The sequence below is a fragment of the Canis lupus genome, chromosome 4, assembly GCF_011100685.1.
Source record: "Canis lupus familiaris isolate Mischka breed German Shepherd chromosome 4, alternate assembly UU_Cfam_GSD_1.0, whole genome shotgun sequence".
Classification (NCBI taxonomy): Eukaryota; Metazoa; Chordata; class Mammalia; order Carnivora; family Canidae; genus Canis; species Canis lupus.
The window spans coordinates 45,324,757-45,350,957 of record NC_049225.1 but is presented as its reverse complement, the minus strand read 5'-3'; the positions used below and the strand labels follow the sequence as shown (position 1 = coordinate 45,350,957).

The window sequence follows — 26,201 nt, the reverse complement described above, 5'->3', positions numbered from 1 at the left end:
TGGCTCAGTTGGTTAAGTGTGAGACTCTTGGTATGGGGCCCCATGGGGCTCCATGCTTCCTCCATGCTCAGCAAGAGGTCTGCTTCTTTTCTCCCTTTCTTTCTGCCCCTCCCTGTTTGTACACTCTTGCTCTCTCTAAAATAAATAAAATAAAAATATCTTAAAATAGTAATGGTTTCCCCAATCTGACGTATAGACCCTGTAATTTAGGATTTCTAACATATAGCATATGGTATCAGGGTGAGGAAATTGTTTTTTGAGTAAGACCAGGGTTGTTTTTGAAAGCCATAGCTCTTGTTAAGGTTAAGAGTCTATCTACTTTTCAGAGAAGCTCCCCAAACCCTTTTCTCATGCCCCCTTTATTTTTTTTTATTTTTTTTAAGATTTTATTTACTTATTCCTGAGAGAGAGAGACACACACACACACACACACACACACACAGAGGCAGAGGACACAGATAGAGGGAGAAGCAGACTCCATGCAGGGAGCCCAATGTGGGACTCGATCCTGGAATTCCAGGATCACTCTCTGAGGGGAAAGCAGACGCTTAACTGCTGAGCCACTGAGACGTCCCCCCATACCCCCTTTAAAGAGGGGTGCTAGCAAAGGTGCAGCAAGAGAGGAATGAGATTTCTAGGAGGGAAATTTTTAACCTACTGTTATGTTTTGAGCTTTTAAATTTTTTTAAATATGTTATTTATTTATTCATGAGAGACACACAGAGGCAGAGATAGAGGGAGAAACAGGCTCCCCACAGGGAGCCTGTTCTGGAACTAGGTCCCAGGACCCCAGGATCACAACCGGAGCCAAAAGCAGACGCTCAACCACTGAGCGACCCATGTGCCTGAGTTTTTAGTTTTTGACAAAGTAATATCATTAGTTCTATGTGCCTTGAAACAATTGGGTGTGATGAAAATTATTTAGCCCAGCCAGAAGCGATCTTTACATGGTAAAGCTAAGTTTATATTCACTGTGAACATTATTTCTTATGTCTTCATGTTTTTTTTTTAATTATAGAAATAATATATTTTTGGAAATTTGGAAGGTTATTATTATTACCAAAGTCTTTATCATTGAGGCAGGCTAGAATCTGTATTTTGCTTGATTCTCATGGTGTTATATAAGCCATGTGCCCAGTAAAATCTCTAAGCTTTTATTTAGGTAACATATGTTTCCCCTTAATATTTTACCCCAGGCTTCTAAGGACCGTGGCATCAGAGGAAGAAGAAGCCAGATAGCTAATACAGTTTCTAGGTCAAAAGCTATAAATATTTTTAAGTCCCACTCACTTCCTCTTTGCTTCACTGTCAGCATCAGTGTTTGAGGGGGCCCATGTTAGCAACTCATACCAATCCATATGTGCTCATTCTTAAAAAATTGCTAATTAAACAAGTAGGAAACACTGTCTAGTTTGTATTATTACTTGAAGCTTGAATCTTTCTGCATGAACTTATTAACTACTTGAGAAATATTTGTTGTGCTTCAATTTGAAAAATCTATACATGTAGAGATGTGCTTAAATTACTTTTGTGCTCCTCTATTATATAACTGGTGATTATTTTTCTGTGTTTTTTTTTTGTGTGTGTGTGCGTGTGCTTTGGGCACATTACTACATCAACAAATGGTGCCAGGAACACACATATATAATATACATATACATGCATAAGATATATAAATACATGTATACTTTTGTGAATGAGATTGGTTGCTTATTAAAAACTCTATTCCTGATCATTCCTGGAATTCTTTACTTAACTACTCCACTTCTTCATGTGAATGACTGTTCATGTGCTTCCACATACACCTACAGTAGGTAGGTTTCTAAGATAGTCTTTAAAATTCCTGCCCCCTCATATACACATCTTGTATAATCGCCTCCCCTTAACTGTGAGTGGGGCCTGTGAATATAATGGGATTTCACTGTCATGTATAAGTTACCTTCTATGAAAAATATGAGGACTTTTTCAGACATAATTAAACTCCCTAGTACTCTCTCTCAAGTAAATAAATCAATCTTTTAAAACATTAATTTTAAAGGAGATTAGCCTGTGTGGGTCTGACCTAATCAGGTGAAGCTTTTGAAAGAAGATCAGGAGAGCAGACATTCTCCTGTTGCCTTGAAGGAATAAAGTGCCATAATGTGGAGAAGGCTAGGTAGAAGGATCCTGCAGGTAGCCTCTAGGAACTGAGGGTCTCCTACAGCTTCAAGGAACTGAATTCTGCCCATGACCTGTGAAATTGGAGAGGACCTCAAGCCTCAGAGGAATTTCTGGTCCAGGCACCACTTTGACCCTGGCCTTGTGAAACCCTGAGCAGAGTATCCAGGTGATTCCCAGACTCTTGCCCCATAGAAACCGTGAAATCATAAATGTTTTGTTTTAAGCTGGTAAGTTTGAGTAATTTGTTACACTGGCATAGAAAACTAATATAATTGTCATCCTTAATTCTCCTTTGAGCAATTTTTTGATTAAAAAAATTAAATTCAGATACCTGAAACTAACTCATCATAATGGTTCCTTGATAAATTTAATGGTTTTTGTACTTAGAACAGAATGATCAAGGACCAAATACAGGAAGGTGGAAGTCCAGTAAAAGGAACCTTTTTATTTGAATAGAATTCTTGCATCAGTGTTTTTTTAATAGCAGCTAATATTCTAGGATAAGTTTTTTTATCATTTATTTCTTTATTTGAGAGAGAGAGACAGCAAGCAGGGGAGAAGAGCAGAGGGAAAGTCTGAAGCAGATTCTGCGCTAAGCATGGCAGCTGATAGGGGACTTGATCTCAAGACCCTGAGATCATGACTTGAGCTGAAACCAAGAGTTGGACCCTTAAATGACCATGCCACTTAGGTGTCCCTCTAGGATAAGGCTTAGATGCTGAGCACCATCATATTAATTTTATTGTCATCTTGCCATAGAAGAAAATAATGCATATAAATAATAGGAGAAAATTATCATTTTGATAATGGGGAGATAGGTAAAGTTGAAGTCTATACAGGGTAGGCAAGGTGGTAACAAACAAGACATGAAATATTTGTATATGACATTTACATGCCTAAATGTATTTATATTATGAAAAGTATACGACTATGACAGTAATCTATTCATTTTAAGGACTCAAAATATGCACTTCCAATGGGCTCAGGTAGGTAATTTGCTTAGGTGTGCTTATAAAGCATAGGAGAATTAGGTGAAACTCAACACTTGTGAAAAACTATTCTACCTCTTAATACTTGAATTCTGATTCTTTTACACAGAAATAACATGACAATGTATCAGGGACAGGGAAGGTGATCTTGCTGGCACATGGACATGTTAACAGATCTATTAGTGACAGACATACACGACTTCACAGGATTGAAAGTAATAAGTTTATTCCCAAGAAAATTTCTTTAGTAGCCTTCAATGCTAAAGTTGGATAGTACAGGGATTCCCAAGTGGCTCAGCGGTTTAGCACCGCCTTCAGCCCAGGGCGTGATCCTGGAGACCCGGGATCGAGTCCCACGTTGGGCTCCCTGCGTGGAGCCTGCTTCTCCCTCTGCCTGTGTCTCTGCCTCTCTCTCTCTCTCTCTCTCTCTCTCTGTGTGTGTCTCCCATGAATAAATAAATAAAATCTTATAAATAAATAATAATAAATAAATAATAAATAGTTGGATAATACATTTTTTCTGTGCGTCATTCAAGTATAACCTAGGTACTGCAAAGCTGATGCTCACTGCTCCCCCCCTTCTCTCCCATCTCAGTACAGGTAGTACCCCTCAACCTCGAGGGCATTTCTGCTGATTGCAGGATGCACTACTAGAATCCATTCAACACAGTGATCCATAGAGTAACTATCAGTGGATTGGTGTTGTTAAAAAACATGAAAACTTAGGAAAAAAAATTCTCATCTGCACTTATTCTAAGTGTGAGGTTTGGGTATGATAAGGAATTTCCCCACAGCTAACCAGGGCAGAGCAAGGAATCAAAACGGATTCTTTAGGCTTCTGGCACAACTTACCATAGTCAGGACAAATCACATGAAAAGTATGGTCTTTCACTGTATCAGTGAGGGAGGATTACAAAGAAGGAGCCCATCCCTCTTCTGTTGGCTATGACCCCTTCCACCATGGCTGGGAAATCAAAGTGCATTAACACTTTGCTGCAGTGTGAAGGGGAATGATGACTTCTGACTCTCTCGGTTGTACCAACATGGAGTTTTATTCAGGATGGTGATGGATGCTGATGTTCTTTGTACCAGTCAGACATTACAGGAGTTGAAGGAAGAAAGAAAAACAGTGTTGTAGGACATAAGTACATGCATGCAGTGGATGAGAGGAGGAAGGCGTGTATGGGATCCAGCTCCCCATTCAGGAAACTTTGAGATCAGTAATGGAAAATACCAACATTTGAATCTGTGCTGTGATCACAGAATAGAAGCCCAGACTGAATGTTTTTCTCTCAAAGGGGAAAATGCCACTGTTGTGGGGAGGAGTGTGGAATGAACATGTAAGAGATCTGTTCACAAAAAGTGTCATTTTAGTGTCAGTTCCTATTTCTTTTAAAGCCATTAAGATTCGTACACTGCGGTTGTAGCCAGGAAAGACAGACATCATTATACACCTTTGTTCTTGACACCTTGGGGTACATTTTCAGCATTGTGCCCCTGGGAAATCACTGTAGGTGTGCAAGTTCTGCGACTGTTAAATGGAAGTGTGAATCTGATTCCCTATCTACACCCAGGAAACTTAGAGGAAATCTTTGTTTTCTTAAGTGTTTCAGCTCACGTTAAGTGGAGCCTGTGAATTCCTTCCTTTGTACACAGCCGGAGAAGTCTCTCTACTACACAATTCAGATCAGACAAAAGGTGGGGGAAAAATCAAAACAAAAACATTCTTCTCAACATATAAGAAAGGCTTCTCCATTTTCACATACAAATCCCTCTAACCTTAGTCAGTCAAAGGCCCAGGGGAGGTAGAGTTATTTGTAGGTGTGGGTTTAACTTGTGAAGTTCATACTGTCATTTGAGCCTATTACTGTTTCTATTTGAGGTGTGATAGACGATGAGGTCTATAAAAGTACTTTTTGATCTTGTCGGCCAGCTTTTGATGACAACAGTGACAACGAAGGTGGGGAGGATGATGAGAACTGCCCTTTACTGAGTGTTTACTGTACTTAAAGTACTCTTCAAGGACCTTCACAAATAATAAGTTTATTTATAGCTTATTTGACAGAAATCGTGCAATGTGCTTTACAGGTACCATTCTTTGTCCTGGCAACCATTATTTCTAGCTTGTTGGGTGAGGAAACTGAGAGTTAGAAAGGTGAAGTGTTTTGCTCAAGACTATTGGTGAAACCAGGAGCTGGCTGAAGGGCTGTCTCATTTCGAATTCAAGTTCTTTGCACGCTGTCTCCAGGTATGATCACCTCCCTGCTTTTATGTCCAGTGGGAAGGTTTTACCAAGTGTTACCTCAGGGGGTGATGAAATCATACTGGCCCCCACCACCCTTTGCTGAAGTTGGGCACAGGACGCCAGAGTCCTGGGAAAAGCTACTCTCCTGGTGATCTCTCAAACCATTATGTACCAGCGATACATCAGAACGCATATCAGACTCATCTGATTCACAGCCATTCCCCTCATCATAAATAATAGAAGATGACACATGAAGCAAAATACCTTCCCTCTTCCCAAACTCTCTGAATTTCTTCTAGTTCAGCATGACCCACTTTAAGCAAGATTTCCACTAATGAACACATAAGCTAGTTTCTGATTTCTAAATGTACATTAAAGCTCATCTAATGCAAAATTAACCTATCTTTATTACTGGAACTGTAGACTATTAAGATAGCATGCAGAGTTACCAAATTATAAATTTGGAAGAGATTTCCATGTGAGGCACCTGTGACTTTATGAAAGCTGTTCCCCTTCTTCTGAAATTGGGTTTTGAGTCAAGGATTAATGAAGGTGAGAAGGAACAGGGGGATGGGACAGGGAGCAGCTCGTGAAGGTCACGTACACTAACTTTTGGTCCTTGGACAAACCCAATTTAGCAGGGATCATTATCCCTGGGAGGTACTGACATTTGCAACACAAGGTGTAAAAATAGTAATGCTCCATAAATGTTAGCTGTGATAAGCACTTCCTTTGCAATTTCTTATTAATCCTCACAAAACCCTGAAGATGAATGCTGTCCTCATCCGTTACATTGGGGATGGGAATACAGCTATTTACTAACAGAGCAAGGAGTGAGGTCTGTTAGTTGCTAACCATCACGCTCTTAACAACTATACTATATTCCCATTGCTTATTTCCTAAAAGGGTTTAACTCTTGTAGAGAATTCCAGCTAGCCTATGTGGGCTTATGATATATTTATGCTGATCCATGAAATTATAAAAATAGAATAAACACCAAGAGCAGCTGGTGGGATGTATTGGAGGAAATCAGTAAAGACAATCTCAGTGGGGGAAAAAAAAAGTCTCCTACCACAAAAGAGCTCTGTAATCTCCCTTCCTGGAATTGATTTATTAGCTGTATCCTTGTGCTAACATTTGCATTTTAAGGGGGGCTTTTAGTGTCTTATCTGGGAGTGGTGACATATTAAACCATTATCAGCCATTAATAGCTTAAATTAATGTGTCCAATTAGTTCTCAGTCACCTATAGGAGAACTGAGGGTACTAGTCTTTCATAGAGGAAAAGTGAAAGCTTTTATTGAGCATATATTATGGCAGGAATAAAGGTAGACCAGGAATCCGCAAATTATTTACGTAAAGGATCAAATATCTTAGGCTTTGTGGGCAATACAATCTCTGTAGCTGCTACTCAGCCCAGCATTTGGGGCATGAAAGTGGCTACAGACAATACATAAAGGAATGATGTATTCTGATAAGCTGTTAGTTACAGAATTTGGCTGCAGACTTGGTTTTGATAAATGATAACTATTATTAGTAATATCATTATTATTATTTTATGAAAGAATAGATATTTTAATATTCAAAAATAAAAATCACCTAGGACAAAAATATATGATCTTTTATTTTTTTTATTTTATTTTTTTTAAAGATTTTATTTATTTATTCATGGGAGACAGACAGAGAGAGAGAGAGGCAGAGACACAGGCAGAGGGAGAAGCAGGCTCCATGCAGGGAGCCTGACGTGGGACTCGATCCTGGGTCTCCAGGATCACACCCTGGGCCGAAGGCGGTGCTAAACCACTGAGCCACCTGGGCTTCCCTATATGATCTTTTAAATTAAAGAGTATATTTAACTTCATGAAGGCCTCTTTATATTTCCTTATGTTCTTGGTTTTCCATAGTCCAATCTGCACACCTGTATTTGGATACCTATGATTTTTATTATTTATTTATAATTTTTAATTGCAAAAAAGTTTAAGTATATTCAAAATAAACTGCATAGAATACTGAAACTCCATATGCCCATCATTTAACTTCAACAATTATTAATATTCTGCTGTATCATCTATATCTCCACTTAGTACCAATTCCTTCCACAAAATTATCATTATATATTTAGAGTATTTTATGTATATATATATATGTGTGTGTGTGTGTGTGTGTACATACATATATGTATCCAAAAATCTTAACTGAATTCTGACTGCATTCAATAGTAACTTGCACTACTCTGATGTCTATAGCATGTGTTATCATGTACCTCATGAGATTGTTCACTGACTTGAGATCCTAAATGCTAAGATAGACAGCAAGTTCAGTGAGGTCCCACCTGGAGTCACCAGGGAATGGGGCAGTTGCTTCTTTTTCTACTTTTCTAATAGAGATGAATATTATTTGACCATTTTCATTAGTGTGTTCTATGTAAGAGCCAAGGTATGCAAACTCAGAGAAATTAAGTGACCTGACAGGCACACACAGTTCATAAGTGGCAAGACCAGGCTTCAGACTCACATCTGTCTCATTCCAAAGCATAGTGTTCTTACAGGGTACAGCAAGGTTTGCTAGAAGCCATAGGTGGAGTCCCATGATTTCTGGTGGTGGAAGACCAGGTAGGTAACTCATTGAATCTGTATTTCTAGAACAGACAACCTAGCTGTAGTATTTGCTCAATCAATATTAGTGAAAAGAAAGAGAGGTTTGGTCTTTGGAGGTTACAGAAATTGGATTAGAAGGGACAGTGACCCTCTTAATATTTTTTGCCTGGTACTGGCACACTGCAGTAGACAGGGTATTGGGGAGCAAAAGCTACTCCTCGTTGTAAGGAGCACTTCTGCTGCATCCCCAGGCAGCACAGAACATCAGGACATGGACAAGAAAAATGAATTAGTTGTGTCTTGGGGCTCGTCTGGTCAATAGTTCAGTACTGTGTACGCTGTGAGAACATATGAATATCTGTCTGTCCATGTGGTTATGAGCCAGGCAAGCTCAACCCAATCCTCTGGGTATCTTTAAAAAGGTCAGGTCAGCTTGGACATACTCTAAGTCCCATTCTGTATTATCTATGATGAAAAGGACTCTCGTTAAGCACTTGTTCCTTCCTGGACTATGAAGAGCAGGGGGAAGCAAGGAGGGACAAAGGAAGAGGGAAGAGTAAAGGAGGAGGGAAGACAGAGCCTTGAAAGAGTCTGAGAAGGAAATTGCTCGTATTGGAATATTTTCGCGTGACTTAGATTGATCTGATCATGGAGATGATCCCTGCAAGAGACTGCCCCCTCAGGGGCCCGCGGCGTGTGACCTTCTCGGGTGGTGTGAGCCAGAGAAGGCGTGCATTTCCAGAAGGGACAGTGACTCCCCGACTCTGGCCAGTTCCACAACAGGCCCTGAGGTCCAGTGTTGTGCATGCATCTAATTTTCAAATGAGAAACCAGAGAGCCAGATGTTCACATGGAATATTCTGCTTTCTGAAAGTCAGCCAATAATTTGTGTTTTCAAAAGTTGCATAAGGTTTTCTGCAGCTTACGGGGCCAAAGTTATACCAGCCAAAAGAAATGCACTAAAAATGAGAGTTAAGCCTGGGAGCTGCCAGTGGACAGTCTGCGACCGGCGCTGTGACTCCTCCCTTCTCCCAGTTCTCCGTTTTACACGAGGACTGGAGGGGGACATGGCTTGCAGGAAGCCACACAGTAAAGTGCCTGAGTCAGGCCTGGAATCTGGAGGGCTTGTCTTGCCACATTTTCTTCCTTACAAACAAACAAAAAGCAAATTTGTGGTAACCAAAGTTGGCCGAAAGCATGGAGAGAGGAGATCAGCAACAACATCTTATTCTGTGTCCCCTGCTTTGCAAGAAAGATCACCCCCACGTTTCACACAGGTGGGGACAGAACGCAACTCCCTGTCCCATCCCAGCTGTGCCATTGATCATCCGCCACCAGCCTTGTAGCACACACAGTTGAATTGCTTTTCCCTGAGGGAAGCGATGCCTCCAGGTGTGCTAATAATAAAATTAATAGCTTAGAGAAACTGCTTGCTACAGCAACAGCGGCAGGAGAAAGGCCGGATCGATTTCAGTGTTTAACTGTCCTAATTCCACAGTGTATACCCCACCTCAGCCCCTGGTGAGCTGCGCTGGGTCTCACGGCTAATCAATAGATGCCTGATTTAAAACAAAGAACCAGTCTCCGGATTGGAAGTCTTTGTGAATAAAAAGATATATGGTAAAACTGTCAAAATCCTTCAATCTCCATCTTAACACTGCAACTTAGAGGGCAGTCACTAGCCGATATGAAAGGGAAAAAAATCCTGTGCGTTGTGTCCCCTTCTGCCTGTAGACAAAAGAAGGAAACTATCTAGGCATTGCTGCTGCTGCTGCTGGCATCGCATAAATAAGAATTTATTGAGTTGCTCTGTGTTTAAAGGACTGTGAACATAAAGACATGTGAATACTTTCAGTTACACGGAGAGTAATATGTTTCTGCTTTAATCGGCCTGCTATCTGGCGCTTCGATTTATGCCTTCGTGTAGCTGGCATTCTCATCTTTTCCCTGGAGGAAAGGATCAAATTCACGATCAACTTCTGGGCCACTGTTTGAGTTACCAAGATCTATTGAGTTTCCCAAGCCCAGCGCTTAAAGAGGCTTTAATTCCATATTCCGCAGTCTCCTCCCATGCGCTGAATCTGCCTTCCACCTCTATGATGGTACTGATGATGCCTCTGCCATTTGCGAGGGGGGGGGTGAGCTCCCCGGTTCTCTGTGTAGTCCTTCTCAGTATCTGCTCTTAATTCTAGTGGCCTGTCCAACTCTTCCAAGGTGTGTCCTTTCCTTTACTTCACATTTTCTCCCTTCTGTGAAACAAGCTCACGGAAGGTGGTGAGGATCACCTTATCTCCTTTTGACATGATTCTCAACTGGCTGTCAAATAAGTCCTTAAATTATAATATGAGCTCCGAGAAAAAAGGGGATGCAATTTTTTTCTGGTCTGTTTACTGTTTTAAATGTCAGTGAAACTTCTTTTAGGCTGCCCTAAAAATAGCCCCATCCCTACTTTGTCCATGGTATATAAATTGTACTTGGGTTGAAGTATAAATTCTTTCCTTTGCACACTTCTGAGTAGGAAGGGGGAGAGACCACTGGTCTGGAAGGTGCTGGTACTTTGAAGTGCTTTCTTGCAAGGCTGGTTTACACCAGGTTCCATTTCCTCACCACCTACTGCCTCCTATGATCTTGAGGCAGCCATGAAAAGGGTTGAATCTTTTCCCTAATTCAGAGAGAGTAAAGCAGAAATGCCTTCCAGCAACCCACTCCCCCCAACGTTTTTCTTTTGTGTGAATTCTCCAAAGGCAAAGCATTTACTTTGAAACTAAAAACTGGCATTACGTTCAGTTGTTGTTGTTTTTCATATTTATTTTTTACAGTGGTGGTGGGAGTTGATTCCCAGTATGGGCTCCTTTCAACTCATTTTCCCAGCATGAGAGACCTTGCCATATTAGTTCAGTCTGAGTGGAGCCTTTCACTTTATAGTAAGTCCTTATTTCTGTCACCATTTTATTGCATTAAGTTCTCCCTCCTTCTCTCCCTCCCTTCTGTACAGGAGGGGTCCAAAGGCAATGCCAGAGAAACTTTCCTGGAATCTTCTCTCTGCGAAAAGTATCTCCTAAATTTGGATAAAGAGTAGGAGTGGAGAGTTGTTACATAGAACCAAGGTCTAAGAATAAGTCTTCCCCCAATATATAGGATCTTATGGAGATTTAAATCTCCCTTTTTGTTTAATGTGTTTAATTAAAACTTGCCTCCCCAGTGATGCCAAGCAGTGAGAGGCAGAGCATGAGAATGAGTGCATGGGGCAATCTAAGTACAGCAGGATTGCATTTTTGAGATTTTTCTATCAGGTAATATCCGTCATAGGGTGTACATTTCCTTTTCAGGATCCAAAGACTTGTGAAGTTAAAATTAAATTTGCAAAATATCTTCTTTGATTACAGAACCCATTGGCATATTGAACCAACTTCATTTATGCACCAAATATCCAGAAAAAGTGGGAAGGCACTGAATTCCAAGAACCATGCACATTATATCTCAAAGGAATCCTGAGACAAATGAGAAATTCTAGGGAAAGAGGGAAGGATGGGGGAGAAAAGCACAGAACATTAATTATGTCCAGCATGCCTTTAACCTTCCTCCTAACTTCATTTCTTCTTCACATGTGGTTTTCAGTTTCTTTTGAGTATTTTTTTTTCCCCTCTGTGATGAAAAAAGTCAGAGTGGAATCAGGATGTACTTAACAAAAGTATTCACTTTCTAGCCAGATTTGCCAGAAAGTAGCTATTGCTTAAAGTGAGAAATACTTGTATGCAGACGATAAAGCTAATGGGACCTGAATTTTTTTCCCAATAACATAATATTCAAGTAAAGGTAAAACTGTTATTGTATGCCAAGCATTTGATTGGAATTATATTGCTTTTTAAAGACGTAATGCTAGGTAAATGAAAAAGAAAAGGGAAAGTCCAACTTTAATGACCTTCATTTCACATCCTGAAAATGATGGTAATAACCAGAAAATAGAGAAGTTCCAGTGAGTTAGGATTCATAAATATTAAATGTAATGGAGGAAAATCACAGATTTTTAAGAAATTAACTTGAACAAATGGTGATTTTAGTTACGATGTTGTCATTTTGAGTAATGGTCATTAGCACAGTGGATTGTAATGGGTATGAGCTTACTGTATAGAAAGAATGCCTTCTGATTAACTTGGGATTTTTTCTTGATGCTTCAGCCAGTTTACAACTGTACTCTATATCGCTTCATTTGGGGCTTGTGATTGGCTCCAAGGGCTCTTTGTTTAGAGATGTGTGTGCTCTATTTTCATGATTAAGCTTTTTTATGATTAGTCTCCATTTTCTTTTTTGTTTTAACTTTTACTCGGAATAATACGCAGTGCCTTGGAGAACTGATTGGCTGACTGATATAATTGAGTTCAGATGCAGTTTCCTTTCTCTCCCCACTGTTTCCAGTCTCTGCTCTGTTCTGGGTTGTTTCTGACTGCCTGGAGACCAGGATTTCAGAGCTGCTGGTTAGCATTTTCTTATAGTGAACTGGTTTCTTGCACAACCCAAATAGAATTGACTTCCAGTCAGGCAGTTGTTGGAAGGCACAAAGAGGGGCCACCCCAGGTCTCACAGAGAACCTATTCCCTACAATGCACATACTCATACACACCCTGACAGTCAATCCTAAAGATACCAGTTGAAGATATATGTTTTATTAACTTTTCATGGGAAGAAATACCATGTAGCAAAACTCTCTGAACATTCTCGTAAAGATGACTTGGATTCCCCAAATTTCCTCTCTCGATGCAGTGGTCATGGTCATGGTCGTGGTCTTGGACTATTTCCTATCCTTTTGTCTTCTTTCTCTAGATCTTTCTCCACGATCCCTTCACTTTTTCCTTCAGATTTACCCTTCCCTGCCTTTTTCTGTCTGCCTTCCTCTCTCTGGACATATCCATCTCACATGTCCACCCCCTCATTTTTCTCAGCAAAGAGCCTACCTTCCTCAGGACTCACTCTTCTCTGCAGGGGAAGTAAAGGGGTTTAAATGACTAATAATGGTTAATTATATTTCTTATCACAGTAAAATTAACGTTGTTGTTATATTTAGGTATCCTGTGGAAGAAAGCAATTCTTCTTCTTCATTTGCTGGAATTTATCCTCCTGCTTTCCTCCACCAAATTCTACCCCTTGATAAGCATATTTCAACTAATGACTCTCCCACTCTCTAAGCCTTTGGTGTGGCACCTAGAAGTAGAAGAACCTCGGCTCCCTTGCTTGGGATCAGGATATCCCTGAAGAGTAACTTGTATTAAAGAGTCACGTGGGAGGATGAGGTTGAAGCTAATCTCTTTGGCATCAGTCTGAAAACTTGTTTGGTGTGTTCCCTTCCCCTCTTTCCTGGGGAAAGGAGGCAAGTCTCTGCCAGGAGAGCTTCCTTAATAAGTCACTTACACATGACTCTTCCTCTCAGACTCTACTTCCAGAGAACTCACACCAAGACAAATCCTATATAGTATTATTATCCATATTTTATAGATGGGGAACCCGAATATAGTGATTATACGTAATTTGCCAAATGCCACACACATCTTTTAAAGAGAGAAATTGGAATTGGAATTGGAACCTGCAGCAATCCAATTCAGAACACGTATTCTTTTCACCACATGATATCCCCTCTCAGTGCTATTTGAATAATTTTCCATAGTGCTGTCTTGACTCAGCTTGAAATATTCAGGGGCTCCCTGTTTGCAACATTCCTTTCCTTGGCATTCAACACCCTCATATTTTCTGGCTAACGTGACTTCCTTGTCTAGAGTTCCACCGCATCACTTTATTACCCTTTCTGCCCACATATGAAGAACTACTCAGTGTTCTTCAGATACGGCTTCTGCTGGTCAAAATATGTCCCTCTTATTCTCACACCACAGCTTCTCTCTGAAATACCTTTCCTATTTCCTATCTTCCATAGCAGTTCAAGAACTGGTCCCATACTCCCCCTTGATAGTAGAACTTACTTTTCACCACTTTCATGAAGCAGGCCTTCATCTCCCCAGACTAAAGCAATCATTTTCTTCCTTGAACTATTGTAGAAATTCATGACTTTCTTGCATGTTGCCCAGGTAGGAAGGAAAGTCCTCTGCATTTGGAGAGAGTAGACAGTAGAGACTCTCCTTAACAAAAGGTTAGAGACCATTGATTTTGACAAAGCCCTTAGTGGGTTAGAATATGTCATGCTATCATAACAGGACTCTAGCAAAATGTTATTGGCAGTTATCTTGGTCTTTAGGATTATGGATTTTTTAAATTTTATTTTTTATACTTTCCTGTGTTTTCTAAAATATATCAAATAAACATTTTGCTTCTGTAGGCCAGATGAAAGCAGTGCACCTTACATAAAGAAGGAAAGAAAGGAAGACCAGAAAGAATGATAAAGAAAAAAGAGAAGAAAGAGGGATGGAAAGTTAAAAAAGGAGCAAGGGTGGGAAAAAAAGAGGAGAGATAATTTGAGAGCTATAAAAATGTGAGGAGTTATAAAATCCAGGAAATGAAAATTTGCCATTTTTAAATAATAATGAGGTGAGGTTAATATTCACAATGAAAGAAGTGAGGAGATAGTGTGAAGTTTTTGCCTCTCATTGTCTTCACTGTGGATGTTATGTTCTCTGTAAGTATTTGCCAATGTTAGAGATTATAGTGCCTGAGAAAGAAAAAAAATGGCAATTGAATGGAACTGAAAGAAATAAGAAGTAATGGCCTGAAGCTTGGGGGTGGAGGGAAAGAAGGGGGTGAAATAAATTAGATAATAGAAAATAAAATTAATAGTAGGTCAATTAGACAACAGAATAATTTCCCAAAGAAAATAATTGAAGCAATAGCATCCAAGCTGTTCAGAACGAGAAGAGATAAATCAGTGAGAAGATTAATGTGGGCAAACCACAGTGGAGCAGGATGGACCGGAGTATGAGAAAATCCCTTTAGCTTTCCAGATGAAGTGCACACACACATTTCCTGGAGCAGATGCCAGAAGATTCTTGCCCCTCGACACCAAAATTAGAAATGCATAGACATCCTCAGTGGAATCCCATTTAGGATTGCTAATCTGAATTCTGGACTCCAGAGGGGCCACATTTCTAGCATCAGGCACCATATGCTGCAGTGGTCAAATTTACTGTGATGCCAGGGCCAGGGAAGCCTGGTGTCCTTGTCTAAGGACATCACTGCAGAGAAAATGGAATAATTACTCAGGGAGAGCTACGTCTCCTGCAGATTAGAGTCCTATTTGCCAAAAGCTTTTTTCAAAAGCTCAAGGATTATTGTTTCAAGCAAGGCCTTTAAAGTGACCACTTTTGCTGTGTACACATAAATACAGACAACTATGATCTGAACAACAGCATACCTCATGTATGAATTACAAATAAACCACAGAAGCTTTTTCATCAGGAAGACCTGAGTTATCAGAAAGCCTACTCTGACTTGCCCACTGATTAGCTGTTGGTCTTTGACTTATCACTCATACCTATCAGCCCCAGTCTTCTCATGTGTAAAATGGGAGGAATAATGTGTCTGTTCTACTACTTTGGCATGATGATTAAATAATAATGTAAAGCTCTTTGGGAATGCCCAGTACATAGAGGATCTTTCCACTAAGTGTGTTTGTTTTCTTTACGATACCAGTTCTTCCTCTAACTTCTATCCCCACTTTAAATAAATGGTTATCTTCAACCAACACATCAGAGTTACATATAGATAACTCTCTTTTTGAATTGTCAGATGCAAGAGAGAATAAGGAAGATTTTTTTTTCCTTTCTGTTATCCCCCAAACTTCTTAAAATGCCATATTAGTATTCTAATACTACTTAACAATTTAGTACCAATTTAGTGAATTAAATGAATGCTTATTTTTTTATCTCACTGTGTCCATGGGTCAGGGATCTTGGCACAGTCTAAGTTGGGTCCTGTGTTTAAAGTCTCATGAGGCTGAAATCAAAGTGTCAGCAAGGCTGCATTCCTCTCTGGAGCTCTGGGGAAGAATCTCCTTCCAAGCTGATCCAAGGGGATCAGGGGAATTTAGGGGATTTTAGTTCAGGTGGTTGTAGGAATGAAGTTCCCATTTCCTTGATGTGGGGCCCACTTCATCTCAAGCCAGTGATGGTGACTCTTGGAACTTTTCTAGCTTCTATTTTTGCCATTCCTTTGACTTTTTTTACTCTCTTAGCCAGAAGAAAGTTCTGCTTTTAAAGATTCATGATTATATTGGACCAGACCTACCTAGATAATCCAAGATAATTTACCTATTTTAAGGTCAGATAATTAGTACCCTTACTTACATCTTCAAGATCCCTTTTGCCATGGAATGTATTTGTTGACATGACACCGGTATATAAAAGTGAGGGGAAAAGAGTTCTGCCTACCATCGTTACTCAGATACCTAGCTGCCTTGCTTAGATTTTAGTGTCCTGAAACTTTATCCCCTTAAAACTGAACTCATGATCATTCCTGACAGGTTCAAAAATGTTTCTGCCTTTGTGTTCTCTTTTTCTCCTCTTGTCCCCTTTTGTCATGGTAGCTATGATACCTTATTTTATTATTTCTCTGTTTGCTTTCATCACTAGAAAAGGTCACATGAAGAGAGGGACTCTAAGCTATTAGTTTCCGATCCCCTAAAGGCTGCCACAGTATCTGATAAAATGCTTAGGGAGTGAATGTATTAATCTACACTAGAGAGAACTGGCATATCCCAAATCTGATGAAAAATAATTTGGGCAGGGGCACCTGGGTGGTTCAGTTGGTTAAATGTCTGATTCTTTATATTAGTTCAGGTTATGATCTCAGGGTTGTGGGATCGAGCCTGGTGTAGGGCTCTAAGTGTGGCAGGGAATCTGCTTGGGATTCTCTCTCTCCATCTCCCTCTGCCCTTCCCCGTGTTCTATCTCTTTCTCTTTGTCTCTTTCTGTCTCTAAGGTGAATAAATAAATCTTAAAAAAAAAAAAAAGATAATTTGGGCAGATCATGTATCCTGGAGCAAACATATAGCATAGAATTTTAGTTCCAAGCTTTGGCCATTGTGCAATCTTATTGAAGTCTTTTAATTTGTTTAGGCCACAGCTTTCTCTTCTGTTTTCCATAAATGAAGTATTAAAAAATTGATGTTTCCCAATCTTTTCACCAAAGATTTCTTTTCTTTAATCTCCCGGGAGACTCAGGTTTGGAAATACTTTTAATACCAAAACTATATTCATAGTAAATAAATTTTCCCAAGCTTATCGGACAAACTCATGTGTTACTTTAAAGCATATATCACTGAAATATTTGATTAGCAGCAACTATAACTAATGTTAATTACTGCGACTTGAAATAATTATTGCCACGTCAAAAAATAAATAAATAAAAGAAGAGCATCTTGAAGGAAGATGTAATATGTAGAGTATTAGAATCAAGATTTTTAAAGAGATGATTTTGTATTAGAAAAAGCCAATTTAGTGCATTGTTAATTAGATTTTAATATTGGTAAACCTCAAGGAATTGACTTTTTAAGATTGTCCCCAAGCCCTGCAACACCTGATGGTAAACATCGAGATTGAGTAAAAGTCTATTGAAGTCCTAAAACTCTGATTCTAACATTTCAGTTCTGCCTTCCGTTCTCTCTCTGAAAGGACATTGGGGACACTTCTCCATGGACTGAGAGTCTTCGCTGTACTACATGATTGGTGCAGTGTCTAAATTCAGATGCCTCAAGGAGGCTGCACAAATTAAATGGGCAAAGTCAAAGTCAAAAACAAGGCAGAGAATACAGGGGCACAATGAGCACCCCTACCCATTATTCTCTTAGATATACTGGCCTGGTGGTGTCAGATCTTCTGATTTTAGAGCAAACTGGAGATAAGGATTTTATTTATGCTACAAAAGAATTTTTTTTAAGTATTGTCAAGGAATTCAATTTTTAAAAATTATGTGTGGACCCTGTAAAACACATCTGTAAGTCAGATGAGGTCTGTGGCCAATGGATTTGCAGCCAATGGTGAAGTCAGATGATTGGAGGCCCATCAGGGCTAGCAGTAGCTTAGAGTTCTACCTGTGACAGGTGTTCTCAAATACTGGCCACACAACTTCTTTGGGCTTTAGTTTCTTTTCGACAAAACGAGACAGAATGCATAAGCATGCTTTCTGAAGCTCCAAAGGGCTGCATAAGGAACTACTAAGGGATATTCTTACGTAGGTCTTTCATTGCATTTAAGAATGAAATATTTTGGGCAGCCTGGGTGGCTCAGCGATTTAGTGCCACCTTCAGCTCAGGTCGTGATCCTGGGGTCCTGGGATTGAGTCAGGAGAAGCATGGAGCCTGCTTCTCCGTCTGCCTGTTTCTGCTTCTTTCTCTCTCTGTCTCTCATGAATAAATAAATAAAATCTTAAAAAAAAAAAGAATGAAGTATTTTTTTAGGAAGTAATATAATTTGAAATCAACTCATGAGAGAGATGTGCATTCTTAGAAATGTGTGTGTGTGTGAGAGAGAAAGAGAGAGAGAGAGACAGAGAGACAGAGACAGAGAGAGACAGAAACAAAAAGGATATACAAATTATTGGTTTGTTGTCTCTGATATTAATGACAAGTAAACATTTATTCTTTGCAATGGTATGGTTGTCTAAGATAAATGACACAGCTTAATGTCTATTTTAATCATTCTAAGCTAATAGTAGATGCTCAAGCCTTTAGAAACTTAGAGTAAAACCCTTTGAGGTACCACATCCTGGGGAAAAAGCAATTGAATGGCCTCATAAATTTGACCTGCTAACTTAGAAGTGAGAAGTGCTATAAAATAAATAAGTCAGGCATGCACCAAGAACTCTAGAACCGCATGGACATAATTAATGTTTTCTTAAGGCACAGAGAATGCATATATTACCTGAAGATTTAGATGCAAGTCAATTTATTTTGGTATATTGGCATGGATTAGAGCTCATTTAAAGGTTTTCATTTAAGAAGATGTAGAGGTGTAGGGGTTTTGCTTAGCCTCACTTACCTGCTCCTCCTTTTGAAAACACCAGTGTTATTTAAGCTAAGTTAATGAAACCTCTGATGTTTTACCATGACTGGGTTTGTCTGTGTTCTTGAGAGGTCTTTTGGCCACCTAAATGGTAAGTGTTGCTCCTGATATCCAAATGTACCTCAGATCATGCTAATATTTAGTGGAACATATCACCTCTATCTTACATTTTGAAAGCCATTCCTCTTTGCTTTTTGTTCTTTTCAAGTCAGCGGTCAGAATGGGAACAAAGTTGCTCTGTAAAGATTTCCTTCAGCTTTGGGTAGGAGGAAACAGTGAACCTAGTAGCTTCTTGCTTTATCTATGGGGAGTCAACGGGATAAATTAGAAAACTATGCCCCAACTTTCTTCATAACTATTCATAACTATTTGTGTTGTTCTTACTGGATTCTTAGTAGGTAGCCACACTATCTTGGCACCTTTGGGTGAATTGCTTACTTCAAATTTCCTTTTTATCATTTGGAAAATGAGAATAAGAATAGCACCTATTTCATAGCACTATTATAAGGAATAAATGAGAGAATGCATATGAAAAGCACTTAGCTTCCCTGGCATATGGAAAGAACTCAATAAATGTTAGTTATTTTTAGTAATATTGTTATTCTTTAACTTATATTAACCGAGTGATTAAATTTCTAATTTAAGGCAGCTAATGATTTATTTTTACAGTATTTCCTGCTTTTTTGTAAAACCATTGTTTTTCCCTCACATAATTCACCCAATTCAGTCAAAGTGTCAGAATTTTAAATTCTATGTTTCTCAGGGTCCAGGAGTAATCCAACCGCTAAAGAAAGGTCTGGTTTTCTGGACAACATCTGATACTAATAAGGCCCAGTAAACATATGCTTTCTCTTCCCTTATTCAAGTATATCAACTCTTAGCAACCACTGAATTAATATGGCAATTAGTCATATGCAATAAATTTTTCATTTGTGTCTTGGTCCTTGTTATATTGCAAACTCCTATGAGTAGGAGATCATGCCTTAATGTCTTAAACTTCATGCGGTGAATAGCACAGTGCTATAAATAGAACAGGTTCAAATAAAATTGATGCCTAAATTTATTTAGAACATTGCATGGATTATCTAATTTATCTTACATAAGAACTCTATGAAGTAGGTATTATTTTAGGTATTGTTTCTATTTTACCCAGTAGGAAGCTGAGGTTTGGTGATATCACTTACCAGAGATCAAGTAGTCAGTAGTTGTGGACATCAGGCTGAAACTCAAACAATTGAAACCCGAGTCCATTTCTACCTGCCCTGCTGTACTTCTTCCTGAGAGGTGAGATGAGTGACTACATGCATGAAAGGAAGCAATCATATTGTATAAAGCAGTTCTAAGTATTAAAATATTTGTCTAACCTGAAAAGAAATAAATTTCCCTTTTCTTGAATGAATACTCATTCTTGAGCTGCCAAATCTGTTTGCACTTTCATTGCCTTTTTAAATGCCTGCCTTTACACATTTTTTCTATGAAGTTTGAGCAATATAGTTCACACTTCAATTCAGTTTTGTAACAGTATATGGAACAAACACCATGGGTGAAATTGTATGTTAGGCAATATGGGAGAAAATACATAAATGAGAATGTATTATCTTCCCTTCACAAGATTGGAATCTAATAAACCCAGATAAGTAAATAATGATAAAACAAAGTAGAGTGTGGTAAGTGCATTACTCACAAATACCTATGACAATTCTGTGAAGGAGAAGTTCCAAGGAGGAGGAGTTCCAAGAGGGTGTTCCAAAGCTTTTTGGGCTTTGAAGGACTTTAAGATTACATTTCAGTCTCTCTGTTGAAATAGTCTCTTGTCCCCTGATTAATTTCTTCCTCAAAATAAGTGTCTCACAGTTCTGCTTTTGGTTAAACCAGTTTCCTAGGCTCTTCTAGAAAAAAACAAACAAACAAAAAAAAAACAACAGTGACTATTGTGTCTAAGTTGGAAGTGTAATCAACCTACTAAGATTTCATGAATATTTTTAAATATTACATCATTTCAATCAACAGGATAAAATTTGGGTGATTGATTATGAATTCTACATTGGCCTAACTCTGAAGATAAGATTCTACAAAATATTATAAACATTTATCTACAAGTTGGTGAAATTAGATAGTTTAATCACCATCTATCACTGAGATATCCACGTAGACTCAGAGAATAATCATTTTTAATGCAGTTGGGCATAACAGATGCTGGAGCCCATACTACAATGTGAGTTTCCTTAGAAACATATATATTATTCGCAGTGCTGTGCTGAAGTGTATGTGGCTCAGGAATGTGTTTTCCTCACTTTCCCCTGTGTAATAACATAATAATCACTATTTCCTGCATCAAATGCTAAACTGATAAATTATTTCATGTCCCAAAGACTATAATCCCAGGGGCAGTAGGTGTTCTATATTTAGTACATGCATGAAAATGACTTATTATTGACAGCCCTATGCATAGACTTACTAGCCATGATGCTGTGAGATTATAGTTTGTTTCTCTTCTTAATAATACCAGTGCTAGATGACATTAGATTGATTTACACATTATAAATAATATATGTCATATATATGATATATTAGCTGGTGATATGCTTTTTAGTTACCATTACTTTGTTAAGAACTTTACATATTTTATCACCTTTTCTCCATAACAGTCCCATGAGATAAATTTTATGAGTCCCATTTTACAGAGAGGAAAACTGAGCAGCTTATAGAAGTTTTATCTCCAAAGCCCAAATTCTTACCTTCTAAATTTACAGTGCTTACACACCAGAGCCCTTTTTTCTAATATTTTCAGACATTTATGTCTCATTGGAACCCCAAGTTTTATTGATTCGAACACAGTAGAGAAGATTGCTTTTAGCTTTTTGGCTTTCTAGCCAGGAAGAACATAGCAGAAATCATTCCTCAAGAAGAATAGAAAAGAGAGAAGTAGCTCAACCCAAAGTCCTTCCTTGAAAAGCTTCCACAGATCAACCTGTAGCTGAAGCCCGCAGCAGCAGCCCTGCCATTCTCTGGGTCTCTGTTCATTAGTAGTCAAGGTTTTCATTGTGCTCAGCAAAACAGTCACAGAAAATAAATGTGCCGCACAGATGGGCCCATAGAAAATCTACTTGATGTATTCTTGAAAATTCACAGCTAAATGACTTTGAAGAGATAGGGGTTATTGTGTCCATGATTAAAATGAGGTGTGGCATGAATCTTTCAGATACAACGCTTCCCCTGTAGAGCTTTTTAAGACTGATAATGTACAAAGTGGTAACTGGCCTTTGGCTCATAGATGTACCATGGCTTATTGAACCATTCCCCAGATGATGAAGTACATTTCAAGTATATTTGCCTTATACAAAGTTAAAATTGAAGAACTGCATAAAAATAAACCTGCTTCATTTTATATAAGCTGAAGCCTTTCATTTAAGGCTTTTCAGCTTAGATTTTCAAAAAGAATAGGAATTACATCAGTGTTTCAGTGGACCACCTATACCACCCACACCAGAATTTTCTAATGTTATCTTAGCTGCTTGCCAAAAATGCACTCTATCCCATATATATGTTGGAGTAGAAAACAGGGATCTTCATTTTTAACAAGTTATCCCAGTTTATTCTTCTGACGAGAATACCACATTTTATGTGAATTTGAAATAGTACTTTTAACATAATAAAACAAAATGCATATTGTAGACAAAATTGGAAACAATGTGATTCCCTCAAATTATAAAAAATTACAGTTGAGAGTTGCAATTTTAAAGCTGGCAGGCCAGATGAATTATAAACTGCCATCAACAATGCTAGTTTAGTTGGTAATTTCAAATATCTATTTTTTTTGTATCATTGAACCACAGTGGGGTTTTTTTGTGCAAATAATGTTGGTAATTTTGGTTATATCATTGCTCTATTCATTGTTGCTTTGTATGTTGTGTATTATAACCATACCATCCAGGTATTCATTAAATGGTAATTCTCTCACTTGTGTTGAAAAGTGCTAAGCACAAATTTTGAAAAGGGAGTAATATGAGATGATAGTCTTGTTAAAAAGATCTAGCAACCACTAATGAACTCTATATTATTAATGTGGGATACTGGCCTCCATAAAATATTAGAAGCAATCTGAGAAAATTAGAAGTGGAAATAAAACCCGTTTATGCTACTAACAATTGTAGATGTATATTCCTATGGGAAAATTTATCTTGAATTGTGTCAGTTTTGAATTACATGGGGTCTTCAGGAATCACAATTTGCATAAAAGTGACCTATTAGCACCTTAGAGTTTGTGAACCACTGTAAAGCTGGTGAACAACATCTTGTCAAGTTGGCCACCATAGGCTATTTTTGTAAGGATTGATTATTTGGACAGAAATGGAACAATAAACCTACTATTCTGGCAAATAAACACCAGAATAAAGGGATGCAAGATCATCATGGTGATCAACTCAGGAGGAAAACTCACATGGTAGTTTTAGGAGGAGACATTCACATTGGAATCTATGTGGACGGATGGCATGCCAGGCAAAGCTATGCCCTCAAGCAATGGGTGCTGGGGAATGTTTAGCAACTGACTCTGGGATTGAGGATGCCCTATGTGTAGCATTTGCTAATTCTCTCTCTATTTTTTTTTTAAGATTTTTAAAAAAATTTTATTCATGAGAGACAGAGACAGAGACAGAGAGAGAGAGAGAGAGGCAGAGACACAGGCAGAGGGAGAAGCAGGCTCCATCTAGGGAGCCCGATGTGGGATTCAACCTCAGGACTCCAGGACCACACCCCAGGCCGAAGGCAGGTGCCAAACCACTGAGCTACCCAGGGATCCCAATCTCTCTCTTTCTTTTTTAAGATTTTATTTATTTATTCCTGAGAGACATACAGAGAGAGAGAAAGGCAGAGACACAGGCATAGGGAGAAGCAGGCTCTATGCAGGGATCCTAATGTGGGACTCGATTCCGAGACTTCAGAATCACGCCCTGAGCTGAAAGTCAGACGCTCAACCGCTGAGCCACCCAGGTGTCCCACATTTGCCAATTCTTATCATGCAAATATTTCTACCATGACCAACTTTAAGCTACCAACCTGACATCAGTTGGCTTACTCAACCCCTGGAAATTTATTTATTTATTTATTTTTTTAAAGATTTATTTATTTATTCATGATAGACATAGAGAGAGAGAGAAAGAGGCAGAGACACAGGAGGAGGGAGAAGCAGGCTCCATGCACCGGGAGCCTGACGTGGGATTCGATCCCGGGTCTCCAGGATCGCGCCCTGGGCCAAAGGCAGGCGCCAAACCGCTGCGCCACCCAGGGATCCCCAACCCCTGGAAATTTAACTATCAGCATTTCTGAGCTGGTGCTAGCTGGCTGCAACAGACCAGTCACTATCTAAAAGAGACTATGGATGCATGAGAAAACTGTACGGTCAATCCTCAATTATCCAGAGTCAAATTAACCCTTTTGTGGGCTAATAAAAATTATTATTCAGAACCCTTCCCCCATTTCTTGCATTTCAGAGGCACAAAATATAAGAACTCCCCCACTCTCTTTTTGACCAGCTTTGTTCCTTGTCTGTACATTGATATCACTGTTATAATATTCTGTTTGGATTCTCCAGCTCTATTTATTCCTCTAAGAGCAGATGAAAATGTGTATGGGACTTCCAATTAAGTAGATTTGACATTCTGATTTGATTAGCAATAATGCACCCTGGGGTTGGATTTGAGAATGGCATTAGGGATAGTGTCACAGACAGCAGAAGAGGAAGACTAAGGGGCTTATTGACCAAATAAGATGGATTCTTTGAAGTTGACTTAGCAGCAGACAGATTTGTCTTATGCAGACATAGATCTTAACGAGGGGGCTTTCTCCATATTGTCCTGTGCTATAACCACAGCAATGCATTTTCTTCCTCTCCCTTTCTTTTTAAGTCCCTTTCCTGGTCAACATCCTGGTCTAGATTTTGAATGCCTATTATCCCTTCAGAATATATTTGTTTCTGCTTCTCTCTTAGATTATTTGTACAGTTCTATGTAGTAACGGTTCATCTCCTACAATAAGATGTAACAGAGAGGCGCTGCCTTCCTTCATTGCATTTCCACATCCATCTCTTACTGGCCTTTAGGACACAGATGAGATAGTACCTTCTCTTCTTGATCACTCTAGATGAACACAATTTCACTAAACTCTGAACTTACTTAGCATTAGTTCACAACCTTCTTTGTGCATGGAATAGAAATCACTTGAATTTTTGAAAAACTATGTTTGGGAGACACCAGAAATTCATAATTAATTGGTCTAAGATAGGGTGCAGGTTTTGGTATGTTGTCTAAAAATGCCTTCTAAAAGGCTTTCTAAAAATGTGTGACCCTAATATACAACTAGAGTTGAGAACCATTATTCTACAATATTTCTACAATGTGATATTCTCTCTCTCTCTCTTTCTCTTTGTTTCCTGGAAAAGTCTAGGCTCTAAAATGTGCATAAAATAAGGATGTCTTTTTACATGGAAAAGAGCTTACGCATTCAGTTGAAGGTGGCAGACACCTCTCAGGCAGCAACCAGAGTGAGCATGTTCCTCCTCCCAGCAGAGCATCATTGGTGTAAGAAGTTAGGAAAGCTCAGAAACCATTTCCTGGGATATTGAGTCATCTTGGAGCCAAAATCTTTCATAGGGGAAAACAGTTCAATGCTTCACATTCAAAAGAAAGAAATTGTAGCATCAGGATGTTTTCCCAGTGTCCGAAGTGACTTTCCTAGAGTATATAACCTGTGATTGAAGGACCAAAAGACAAACTAATATTTTTTAAATGCATATACCGGTTTTGCAGAACCATTTTATACATATGCACTTTTTCTTTTGTACATCAATGGTTCTTTCCTTTTTATTATTTAGTGGTGTTCTATGGTATAGATATACCACAGTTGGTTTATCTTTAATCTCTTTTTTAACAGCTTTGCTGTTATAAAATTTATATATCATAAAGTTTACCCGTTTATATGATCCAATGATATCTGCAGGTTATATCTACAGAGTGGCACAATCATCATCATAATCTAATTTTAGAACACTTTTTATCACCCCAAAAAGAAAACGGGGACCCATTAACCCTCACAACAGTCATAGGAGACAGATTCGGTATAGTTAAGGATAGGGCTAAGACAGAGGGAGCTCAAGCAATTTTTTCAACATCACATGTCTAGTTAAAGGTAGTCAGAATGAAAAACTAAGGTGATAA

The 26,201-nt window shown here is 38.8% G+C and overlaps 1 protein-coding gene across 7 annotated transcripts in view; it reads left to right on the top strand.

The window, feature by feature from the left end:
* Nucleotides 1-26,201, top strand: part of LOC119863952 (teneurin-2-like) — a 664,488-nt gene that overhangs the window by 499,981 nt on the left and 138,306 nt on the right. Inside the window, exon 10 of one of the 7 annotated variants that reach the window (XR_005358241.1) lies at nt 20,144-20,318. The exons of 5 other annotated variants lie outside the window; for them this stretch is intronic. The gene's annotated coding sequence lies outside the window, so the exon portion shown is untranslated. Of the gene's footprint in view, nt 1-20,140; nt 20,319-26,201 lie in introns of those variants that run through there. One more of the 7 variants, XR_005358240.1, reaches the window with a different exon arrangement.